This window comes from Pongo abelii, chromosome 21, assembly GCF_028885655.2.
Source record: "Pongo abelii isolate AG06213 chromosome 21, NHGRI_mPonAbe1-v2.0_pri, whole genome shotgun sequence".
In the NCBI taxonomy this organism is placed as follows: Eukaryota; Metazoa; Chordata; class Mammalia; order Primates; family Hominidae; genus Pongo; species Pongo abelii.
In genome coordinates this window covers 55,871,527-55,883,770 of record NC_072006.2, presented here as the reverse complement: position 1 = coordinate 55,883,770, position 12,244 = coordinate 55,871,527, and the positions used below count along the sequence as shown (strand labels likewise).

At 47.0% G+C, this 12,244-nt stretch overlaps 1 protein-coding gene across 1 annotated transcript in view; it reads left to right on the top strand.

Annotated features, from left to right (window-relative positions):
* Positions 1-12,244, top strand: part of NFATC2 (nuclear factor of activated T cells 2) — a 177,122-nt gene that overhangs the window by 7,583 nt on the left and 157,295 nt on the right. The window lies entirely within an intron of this gene.

Sequence of the window (12,244 nt, the reverse complement as noted above, 5' to 3'; positions counted from 1 at the left end):
GAACCAGAAGGGGCAGGGGGAACATGATGATGGAGACAAGATCGTGGGACAGGATCACGTAGGATCTTTTTTTTTTTTTTTTTTTTTTTTTTGAGACGGAGTCTTGCTCTGTCGCCCAGGCTAGAGTGCAGTGGTGGCGATCTCGGCTCACTGCAACCTCCACCTCCCTGGTTCAAGCAATTCTCCTGCCTCAGCCTCCCGAGTAGCTGGGACTACAGGCGTGTGCCACCATGCCTGGCTAATTTTTTGTATTTTTAACAGAGACAGGGTTTCACTGTGTTAGCCAGGGTGGTCTCGATCTCCTGACCTTGTGATCCACCTGACTCAGCCTCCCAAAGTGCTGGGATTACAGGTGTGAGCCACTGCACCCGGCCCACATAGGATCTTGTAAGGAGTCTGAAGTTCATTCCTGGGGTAATCAGGAGCCCCTGGGGGAATGTTCAGCAGCAGTGGTGTTGGTCTAATGAATCTTTTCAAATGGTCGTACTGCCCATTAAGGGGAGACCAGCCTCTAGCCAGGTAAGAGTGAATGCTAGGCAGGCAGACAGGAGGCTGCTGCAGTGGCCCAGGCAGGAGATGAAGATGGCTGGGGCGAGTGTGGGGCAGGAGAGGTGCTCAGAAGCAGTGCCTCCCAGTCCATAGAGCGTTCTCCTTTAGAGTTCTCAAACTGTGTTCCCTCGAGCCCCAGGGTTCCACAGGGATGGTCCCTGGCTTTGGTACCTAGGGGTAGATGCCATCAATCCTGTGAATATTCGAACCACTTCAGATGTGCTTTCTTGTCAGCCCCGCCTGGATTCCCCTCGTCAGCTCCTCCTCCACCCTCCGCTATCAGTGGCAGTCATGAGACTTTTCGGGGTTTCATCTTGATGCAAAAATGTCCCTCGGCAAATCCACCCTTAGCTAATTACCTAGGAATAGCATGACTCAGTAATGAGTATCAGACTCCTGCGAGACAAAACCATTTTCATGGTGCACGTGTGACTTCGCAAGTCACATCACAACCTGCTGTACGCCCTCATTTCCTTAACTGAAAAGTGGGCTATTAGTAATTCTTACACATGGGGGTACTTTAAGGTTGAAAGGAAATTGTGTCTGTGAAGCTCTCAGCAAAGACAAAGTGGTCAGTTCCTGTTAGCTTCCATTTTTACTATTGTTTTAAATTCAATTTATTTCTTTCCTCCAGCTCAATAACTTTCAGGAGTTCCTGATAGGGACAAATCCACTTTCTACCAAGCCTCTGGGGTCTTTTCTGTAGGGTCCTAATGACCCACTTCAATCACTGAGCCACTGAGTCCAGAGGTGCTTGTGGAGAGTCTAACAGACGCAGGGCTCCTGGCGAAGTGGTGGGGAGAAAAATCCAATGTCTATGAGACATGCCCGTTTGCATTTGAAAGTCAGATAGAGGTGTTTTTGTGAAGTTGGGGGAGACATAGGAAGTCATTTATAAGCTAAGTGACTATGAGCTTAGGTGAGGTCTAGTGATTGTGTTGATGGAGAAGCAAAAGAGGGAGAGAACAGCCGATGTCCTGTGCTTTTTTGGAGGCGGTGGGGGTGTGTGCTCCAGGGTTTGGTTGTGCGGATGGGAGCTGATGATGGGTACCTCTGAGTCAGCCAGCTTGTCCTCATCACTCCCTGACTTCAAAGATTAGGAAATCGGCACAGATGTTTGAGTCTGCAAAGAATATGGCAGGGAAGAGAATGGAGAGAGAAATGATCTTGGGGCATACAGGGGAAGACAGCCTGGGTGACCGAGGGGGTCAGTGGGCCGACAGTGACAGGTACATTGAGGGAGAAATGATTGTGGGGATGGGCAGATATTAACCAACACTCTATCCCCTAATGAACCAGCCCTACCCACCCTGCCCCTTGAGGTTCTACCTTGGTAGAAGATGGAGCCTCCCTGGCAGAGGGATGGCGGCATCTCCTGTTCAGTTAAGATCAAGGACCGTCGTTTAAGGGGGAGGCAGGTTTACTGAGCCTGCCCTCCTTCTTTTTTTTTTTTTTGAGATGGAGTCTTGCTCTGTCGCCCAGGCTGGAGTGCAGTGGCATGATCTCGGCTCACTGCAAGCTCCGCCTTCCGGGTTCATGCCATTCTCCTGCCTCAGCCTCCCGAGTAGCTGGGACTACAGGCACCTGCCACCACGCCCGGCTAATTTTTTGTATTTTTAGTAGAGACGGGGTTTCACCGTGTTAGCCAGAATGGTCTCGATCTCCTGACCTCGTGATCCACTCGCCTCGGCCTCCCAAAATGCTGGGATTACAGGCGTGAGCCACCGCGCCCGGCATGCCTGCCCTCCTTCTAAACGTTGTTACCCAAGACAGAGGGGAACGTGCTAGAAAGCAAGGAACAAAGAGGAGAAACAAAACCAGGGCAATGTAGTTGTGCAGGGACCAGGTGGAAGGAATCAAGAACCTGCAGCCCAGGTGCTCAAGCTCACAGGCTCCCGGCAGGTGGCACAAATGAATGAGGAAGCCAGGTGGGGGCTGGGGCAAACTGAGGGGGGCGTCCCCAGGGAACAGCCTCTACTCACCTCCAGCCGATTGGTCCATACGGGAATGCAGGCCTGGAGTGGTCGGATCTGCCTGCCTTCTTTTTTTAGAAGTTGGAAATTTGGATTTTTCTGTGAAATCTTCCAATTTACAAATGTTAGCTCGACATGGACACAGGGAGGGGAACAACAAGCACTGGGGCCTTGCCGGGAAGGTGCGGGAGGGAGAGCATCAGGATAAATAGCTAATGCATGTGGGGCTTAGTACCTAGTTGATGGGTGCAGCAAACCACCATGACACATGTTTACCGATGTAACAAACCTGCACGTCCTGCACATGTATCCCAGAACTTAATATAAAATTAAAAAAAATAAAAATGTTAGTTCAGATTAAAAAGAAATTACTGGGCAGGCCAAACATAATATGCCTGCAGGATGGACTTGGCGGAGCTCCTACAGACCTGTGACTTCTACTGCTGTCAAATGGGGCATCTTCCTACAGTCCACATGTGGATTTGGGTGCTGGCTTTTAGTAGAACCCTGCTGTCTTATGAGGTACCGATGGCCATCAGTGCCTGCCCAGTGGGAGGGTGGCATATTCAACTAACGGCCTTTTGCTGCAATCCCCTCTTGGAAAATAGTTTTCTCACAACAGAGAAGTCCTCTTCAGGCTTTAAAAGACTCCGTAGGAGACGATAGATTGGAGTACAAGTCAGGTTTGAAACTGTCTTGTTTTCTTAATCTATAAGGAGCTCATCCCTACAAATGGCTTTGCAAGAGCGTGAGGAAGCCAATGAGGCATTTGGGGGAGCAAAATGCAAGAAATTCAGTAATCAGGATGAACTATATGTATATATATATGTACACACACACACAAACACACATATGTATATGAAATGTATATATATTTGAGACAGGTACTTGCTCTGTCACCTGGGCTGGAGTGCAGTGGCACGAACACGGCTCACTGCAGCGTCGGCCTCCTGGGCTCAAGCCATCCTCCTGTTTCAGCTTCATAAAGATGGGGTGTCACTATGTTGCCCAGGCTGGTCTTGAACTCCTGGGCTCAAGTGATCCTCCCACCTTGGCCTCCCAAAATGCTGGGATTACAGGCGTGAGCCCAGGATGAACCATATTTTAATATAAATTTTTTTTTTTTTTTTGGAGATGGAGCCTTGCTCTGTCGCCCAGGCTGGAGTGCAGTGGCATGATCTCAGCTCACTGCAAGCTCTGCCTCCCAGGTTCATGCCATTCTCCTGCCTCAGCCTCCCAAGTAGCTGGGACTACAGGCGCCCGCCACCACGCCCGGCTAGTTTTTTGTATTTTTAGTAGAGACGGGGTTTCAACGTGTTAGCCAGGATGGTCTTGACCTACTGACCTCATGATGTACCCACCTTGGCCTCCCAATGTGCTGGGATTATAGGCATGAGCCACTGTGCCCGACCTAATATAATATTTTTAAAACAAAATTAATGCCAAAACTCCATGATAAACTTTTTTTAAAAAGGCCAGATGCGGTAGCTTGAGCCCAGGAATTTGAGACCAACCTAGGCAACATAGTGAGACCTTGTATCTCCAGAAAAAAAAAAAAAAAAAAGAAAAAAAATAGCAGGGCATGGTGGCAGGAGCCTGTAGCCCCAGCTACTAGGAGGCTGAGGTGAACGGATCCTCTGAGCTGAGGAGGTTGAAGCTGCAGTGAGCCATGCTGTCGCCACTGCACTCCATCCTGGGTGACTGAGTGGGACCCTGTCTCAAAAAAATAAATAAATAAAAATGTTAAATAAAGACAAGATCAACATTACTCATTTTCCCTTTGGCCTTAGGGTGCAGCGTGGCTCACGTGGACTGTTACTGACCCTGTCTTTATTAAAATTATAATAGCTTGTTCGGCAAGGATTTTTTTTACATTCATTTTGATGTTTTAAAACATGGTGTGAAGATATAATTTATCTAATTACTGAGTTTTTGGTGCCCTCTTTCATTTTACCTCTCTTGCCTCACCTTAGTGCCAGCCCTGCTGGAGTCAAATGCATCTGTGTATGAGTTATATATTAACACCTAGAGTGATCATGAGTCCCAGGGAATGCTTCCGTTGAAGGGAGATTGTTTCTGGAGTCTGGTAAAGAATGTTCCCACTTTCTGAATCCGACTTAAAACGTTTCAATGCTTGCCTTTTATAAGCAGTGTTTTATTATAATGGGAGGTTGTTAAGACATGGAGTTCATGATGAAAATTTGTGACTTACGTGTTATACAGATGGTCCCTGACTTATGATGTTTGACTTAGGTTTTCTTTATGACGGTGTGAAAGCGATATGAGTTCAGTAGAAACTGTACTTTGGGTACCCATAAACCATTCTGTTTTTCTCTTTCAGTATAGTATTCAATAAATTACAGAAGATATTCAACACCTCATTATAAAGTAGTCTTTGTGTTGGGTGATTTTGCCCAAAATCAGTTGTGTAGGTGACTGTAAATGTTCTGAGCATGTTTAAGGTAGGCTAGACTAAGCTGTGGTGTTCAGTAGGTTAAGCATATTAAATGCATTTTCTTTGTATTTATTATTATTATTATTATTTTTTGAGATGGAGTTTCGCTCTTGTCACCCAGGCTGGAGTACAATGGCACAATCTTGGCTCACTGCAACCTCCACCTCCCAGGTTCAAGCGATTCTCCTGCCTCAGCCTCCTGAGTATCTAGAATTACAGGTGCCCACCACCATGCCTGGCTAATTTTTGTATTTATAGTAGAGATGGGGTTTCACTGCATTGACCAGGCTGGTCTCGAACTCCTGACCTTAGGTGATCCGCCCGCCTTGGCTTCCCAAAGTGCTGGGATTACAGGCATGCATGAGCCACCATGCTTGGCCTATTATTATTATTTTTTAGACATGGGGTCTTACTCTGTTGGAATGCAGTGGTGTGATCATGGCTCACTGCAGCCTCAAGCTCCTGGGCTCAAATGGGAGCCCGGCTAATGTATTTTTATTTTTCATAGAGATGGGATCTTGCTATGTTGCCTAGGCTGATCTCAAACTCCTGGCCTCAGGCCATCCTCCTGCCTCAGCCTCCCAAAGTGCTGGGATTATAGACGTGCGCCACCATGCCCTGCCTAAATGCATTTTCAACCCAACAATATTTTCAGTGTATCGTGGGTATATCGGGATATCACCCACCATAAGTTGAGGAGCACTTGTACACTATCAGAGCCGGCTGCATAATTTTCAGGGCATTATGCAAAATGAAAATGCATCGCCTCTTGTTCAAAAAGTATTCAGAATTTAAAAAATGTCAACAGCAGAGCATTCAACCAAGTGCAGGCTCCTTCTAAGCACAGGTTGTTCCAGGTACGGAATGCTGTGTGACTCTGCCTGTCGCATCCCATGAAGCGAGCCCCGGCTGCTACTCAGATTAGCTTGGTTTTCCTTGTTAAACAATCCTTGAATTTTAGAGCTGAAATGGTAACTCGGGTATTATCTAATTCATCTCTTCCCATTTTACAGATGGAGAAACTGAGGCACTGAAGGTGTCTTGCTTAAAGGTCACAGAGTGAGTTAGAGGAAGAACTCAGTTTGGATCCTGGGCCTCCCAGCTCTGGGTTGTTCTTTAATGTATCACAAGATCACTCCAGGCTTGGTCAAACATTTATGTCTTCATGCCATTGACCTTCAGCAGGAAAGTCAGCCTGGAAGGGGTGGAAGGGGTTCAAATGTACCAGTCTTGTTATAAAGAACTGAAATTAGCTGGGTGTGGTGGCACATGCCTATAATCCCAGCTATTCGGGAGGCTGAGGCAGGAGAATCGCTTGAACCTGGGAGGCAGAAGTTGCAGTGAGCTGAGATTGCACCATTGCACTCCAGCCTGGGCAACAAGAGCGAAACTCCATCTCAAACAAACAAACAAAAAAACCAAAAAACCTCAAGAACCTATTTACATATTTTCTATAACAGAACATTGTCTTTTATAATAGTCTTTTTTCTTTCTGTCTCTCACTCCTTGTTTTGGAGATGGGGTCTTGCTATGTTGCCTAGGCTGAAGTGCTGTGGTTTTCACAGGTGCAATTGTCACGCATTGCAGTCTCAAACTCATGGGCTTGAGTGATCCTGCCATCTCAGTCTCCAGGTAGCTGGAACTACAGGTGTGCACCACCTTACCAGGCTCTTTTTTGTTTTTAAGCAACATGTGCAGGTAGAATTTCCCTGAAGCCATTGAGTCAGATGACATGTTATTTCTCTACAAATAATTACAGGTATTGGAACCAGGCTGGAGGCTGGGCTGCCAAGGCTACAAAACACTGCTAAATTTCGGGACATCCCTGTTGAGTCCCATTAAGCTGAGCAAAGAAGGGACTTTGGGTTCTCCTAGTGGTGCAGTTTTATTCACTGATTGATCTCCCAGGTAGAAGCTCTGTTGGGCGCCATTCTTCCATTCATTCCTTCAGCTGCTTTTTAGTGAGAACCTACCATGTACTGGGTACCAGTCTAGGATCTGGGGATATAGCTGGGGTTGCCAGATAAAAATACAGGATGTCCACTTAAATTTGAATTTCAGGTAAACAATGAATAACTTCTTAGTTTATGTCTGTCCTACATACTATTTTGGACATATTTCTACTAAGAAAAGCATTCATTGTCTAAAATTCAAATTTAACTGGGTGTCCTGTATTTGTATTTGCTAAACTTGGCAACCCTAGATATCCCAGGGAAGAAAACAGACAAATATCCCTGCCCTTGTTCCAAATGAAAGGAACAGGCAATAAAAGAAATATACATACGAATAAAATACACCATAGCGGAAAGGGCAATGAGGAACATGAAGCAGGGTGAGGAGACAGAGAATGCCGGGGGATGCGATTTTTATTAGGACAGGCAGGGAAGGTCTCTAAGAGGTGACTTTTGAACTGTGAAATGAACAAAGTAAGGTAGTGGCCAGGCAATATCTGAGGGAACAGTAAGTACAAAGGCCCTGGGGTGGGGTCATGTGGGCGTTATCAAGGAACAGGCAGATGATCAGGCTGGCAGAGGGAGTAAGAGAAGGGGAGAATGGCAGGAGATGATACCCAAGGAGAGCCAGGTGGGACGTAGCTTATGTAGGGCCTTGCAGACCAAGGGCTTTGCATTTAATTTTAATTTAATGGGAAGCCACTGGAGGGTTTATCAGATGTATATTTTTTAAAGGCTCCCTCTGGCTGCTCCACATAGGGGCAAAAGTGGAAGTAGCAAGTCCAGGGAGGAGGCTTCTGCAGTTGTCCAAGTAAGAAATAATGAAGGCCTGGATTCTTGGGAGGTGGGAGGAAGAACAATGAAGTTAGTGAGAAACGGGTGGCTTTGGGTTACATTTGGTGCAACTGCCTGCATTTGCTGAGGGTTTGCACGTGGGCATGAGAAAAGGCGAGGACTCAAGAACCACTCTTTGGTGTTTGATTGGAGAACTGGATTACAGGCAGAGCAATACTTGAGTTGAGGCACAGTGAGGCAGGAACAGCTGGAGACGTAGGGTTTGGTTTCAGACACATTCACACCGAGGTGCCTGTTGGATGCCCCAGTGGAGATGTTGGGTCGGCACTGGATGTACAAGCCTGGATTTCTGTGGAGAGGTCCAGGTTGTAGATAAAAATGAGCTTTCTACCAGAAGGTGGAAAGGAAGGCAGAGCTGTAGGTGGTGGGTAACTCCAGGGCCATCTTGAAGCAGCCTGGGGACGCAGAGCCACCTGGGTGGTAGGAGGAGCTTCTTCAAGGCATTTCGGGAGTCAGTGCTTCTTGACTGTTTCTATCCAGGTGGACCCAAATTATGCTCCATTTTAAGGAAGCCTAGAAGAGGAAGAGAGGTAACTCACAGATGGAGCAAAGGATGAGAGTCTGTGAGTCTTGTGATTCCTTCCACGTTTTCTTATTCCTATGGCTACCACTTATCTCTGTAGTCCACGCCCCCATTATCTCTTGCCTGGATGGCTGTAAGAACCACCTACTTGGTCCTCCTGCTTCAACCCTTGCCCTTGCAATTTCTCATCCTCAGAGAACCCAGAGCCATCATCTAAAAACTCATCTATGATTCTGTCATGTGCTGCCTAACACTCTCCAGTTGTTCCCAATTGCTTTCAGGTCCCAAACTCTCAACATGGTCTCCTGGGCCCCACTTACCTCCCAGCCTGATCTTAAACCATCTTCTCATCCTTCCCTGAGCACCTGCCACTCCTGTCTTCTTTCGGGTCCTCCATCATTTCATACTTTCCTCCTGCCTCAGAGCCTTTACACATACTCCCTCATCACTCTGTTAGTACCTCCCCTCATCATTCCCTAACTAACTTCTACCAACCTTCCAGTCCCAGCTTAAACATCACCTCCCTAGGGCAGCCTTATCTGAATTCCCTGTCTCCATCAGGTTTCCTTGACATAAGCTCTGTAACACATTCTCCTTGCCTTTCATGGCACATATCTCAGTCTGTAATTAGACTGTGTGTTAAGTGCATGTTGAAGGGAGCTGAGTTCCTGGGCCAGGGTCAAATAGTACCAATGTGTGCTAGAAGTTTCAAAGTCTCAGTGGCTTCACTAGCTTTCTGTTGCACTTCGGTTGGAGAGGCTGGGGAAAAACTCAAAGGCCAGGGTGTCCAAAGGAGGTCAGACAGAGGATAGAGAGAAAGTTGACAGCGATGCCCTGTGAAGGCCATCATCCCACCTCCATCCCTGCACCTCCCAGAGTCACTCTCGACGCATAAAGGTCATGCATTCTGCTCCTGGACCTTGTTCTTAAGAGCACCGATTATTTATTTTTGAATTGAAAATATGCCTTTCCCCCAGACCAAACTCCCACCCTTCAAGGTAACCTTTAGGGAAGAAGACCCTTTTACTCCCCACTGTCCAGCAGAAACTCTTTTATGGATTGGCACCTAGTCTGAACCACTTCCTTTTAAAGAACTCTGACTACAATAGTCCAGACTCCAAATCCTAGAAGCTTTGAAAATATATCCACTGTTCAGAGGGACAATGAAGCCAGTTAGACTGTCCTGAACTGTCCTGCCTCAGGCTGAAATTTTTGTAGCACTTGGTCAGTTGCAAAGTGATCTTCCCTTTAATATCTCATTTTATCATTGGGTATCTGAAGAGGAAGTGGAGTTTGGGTAAGAATTTAGGTTCTTGCCCTAGCAATTGGGTGGCCAGAGTAAGCCTCAGGGTGGAGGACCCTTAAAGAAAACTCTAAGGATTTTAAGGAGAGTCAAACTCTACATCCATCCAGGCAAACATCTACTCTTCCATTGATTAATGGATCCATTCATCCGTGCAACACATTCACTCTTTCATCCATCCATTCATCCATCTATCCTCCATCAATCTATCCATGTATCTTTCATTCATCCATTTATCCATTTATCCTCCATCCATCCATCCACCCTCCATCCACTCTTCCATCCATCATCCATCCATTCACCTATCCATTCCCTATCCATCCATCCATCTTCCATCCGTGCATCCATCTTCCATTCACACCTCCACCAATCCATCTACTTATCCATCCTCCATTTATCCACACATCCATTGCACATAAAGCTGCGAATGAGGTGGTCATAGCCCCTGCCTTAGTGGATCTCAGGCTAGTGGAAATGAAATTCTCTGATTGGCCCAGTCTGGGTCATTCATCCACTTCTTTGCTTGGGGAAGGTGGGGCAGCTGGGTTGATAGCTCTACCAAGATTATGTTTAGAGTAGTTTCCCCAAGGAACACACTGGGGTGCTGTTATGAGAAGAAGGGAGGAATTATTCTGGGTAGGCACAATCAACAAATGTCCACTAGATTTAGTGGCACTTAATAATTATGGGATGGAGGGATGAGAAAGGATGTGGGAAGGCATTCCTAGCTTTTCTCCTTTTCTAAAGCACAAGGGAAGTCTGGTTTTCTTGTTTATTGGCCAAAATTTCATCATCTGGACCTTGGGTCCCTGTCATAAAGACCCAGAAGAATCCACCTCTTTCTAGATACCTGTCTGTAAGTATCCTAGCTGGGGTCATCACTCTTCCTTCCTCCACTTAAATGCATCAGCCACCCCCAAGATGCTGTTGGATACACATGGCATAGAAGTGCTTATAGTTAGGAAACAAAGGCTGGAATTTCTTTATGCTCTGACAACCAGGAGGAGCTGCCCAAGACTCTGAAATGAGTCCTGAGCCAGCCCACAGGCCCCTGCAATAGAGTTTGAGTCTAAACCAAAGTGGTTCTCATCTCTGGCCACACATTGGAAGCATCTGGTGAGCTTTTACAAAATACTGATGCCCGAGTCCCAACCCCAAACATTCTGATCAAATCGATCTCTGGTGGTGCTCAGGTATTTGAACACAAATTTTAACAGCTCTCCAGGTGATTCTGATGTGTAGTCTGGGTTAAGAACCACTGGTCTGAGTGCAATTTCGAAAACCCTGTTCATAACTGTGCTACTTTGCTTTCAGGGCATAAGCATGATGAAGGGAGAGGATGTGGCTTGTTGATGGTTGCATCCCCAACATCTTGTGGCACTGCCAGGCAGGTGCTCAATAAATATTTGTGGAATGATGGATGGCTTGGCACAAATCCCCTTAATGGAGCTCAGATGGCTCCCCTGAAGAGTGCGTGTCCTCAATTCCTCCTGGCACATGGGGAAGGATTCGAATCACTTGAGGTCAAGATGTTGTGCTCACGAGGATCTTAAGATCCCATCTAATCTTCTCATCCTCAACACTGGCTGCACCTTAGATTCATCTGAAGTTTAAAAAAAAAAATTTCAGGCCAGGCGCAGTGGCTCACACCTGTAATCCCAGCACTTTGGGAGGCCGAGGCAGGCAGATCACGAGGTCAGGAGATCGAGACCTTCCTGGCTAACACAGTGAAACCCCGTCTCTACTAAAAATACAAAAAATTAGCCGGGTGTGGTGGCGGGCGCCTGTAGTCCCAGCTACTCGGGAGGCTGAGGCAGGAGAATGGCGTGAACCCAGAAGGCGGAGCTTGCAGTGAGGCGAGATCGTGCCACAGCACACCAGCCTGGGCGACAGAGCGAGACTCCGTCTCAAAAAAAAAAAAAAAAAAATTTAGGCATTCTGCTTCAGTGGGTTTGGATTGCAGCCCCGCACAGGAGTTTAAAAAGGTGTCCCAGGTGATTCTAATATGTGGGAAGGGTTGAAGACCACTGTTTCGATCTTTTCTACCTCTGTGAGTCTGTTTCCAACTTCAGCTAAGTTGGCGGAGTCCCCTGGCAGAGTTTTATTGGTGGGTGTTCCTTAGTTACTGGGTCCTTATGCAGTGTTTGCCAAATGTACCTGCTCATTAATGCTCACGTTGGGTGCTTAATTAAGAATACACATTCACGAGTCTGTATTCAGACTTATGGAATCAGAAGCTCCAGGGAGGGGCCTGGGAATCATGCTTTAAACAAGCAGCCAGGCGTGTTTGTCACTTGCCAACCGCCCCATCCGAACTGCACTCCTCGTTCTCCCTCCAGCACAACCAGCCCCTTCGAGCTCTGGCTCTGTGTTTTGGTTCTCACTGCCAGAACACACTTCCCCAAGATTGCCTCATCAATCAGGTTCCTTCAAATGTCACCTCCCCAGAGAGGTCCTCCTTGACCACCCAAGGGACTAAAGCCTCCCCAACCTTTATCCCATACCCTGGTGAGTTCTCTACTGGCCCCATAAGGAGATGCTTTTTGTCCCGTTTCTCTCCTTCAGGCCTCTCCCACTACCAGAGCCTGAGCTTCCGAGGGCAACAGTGTCTGGCTCCTGCTAGGTGCCCAGCAC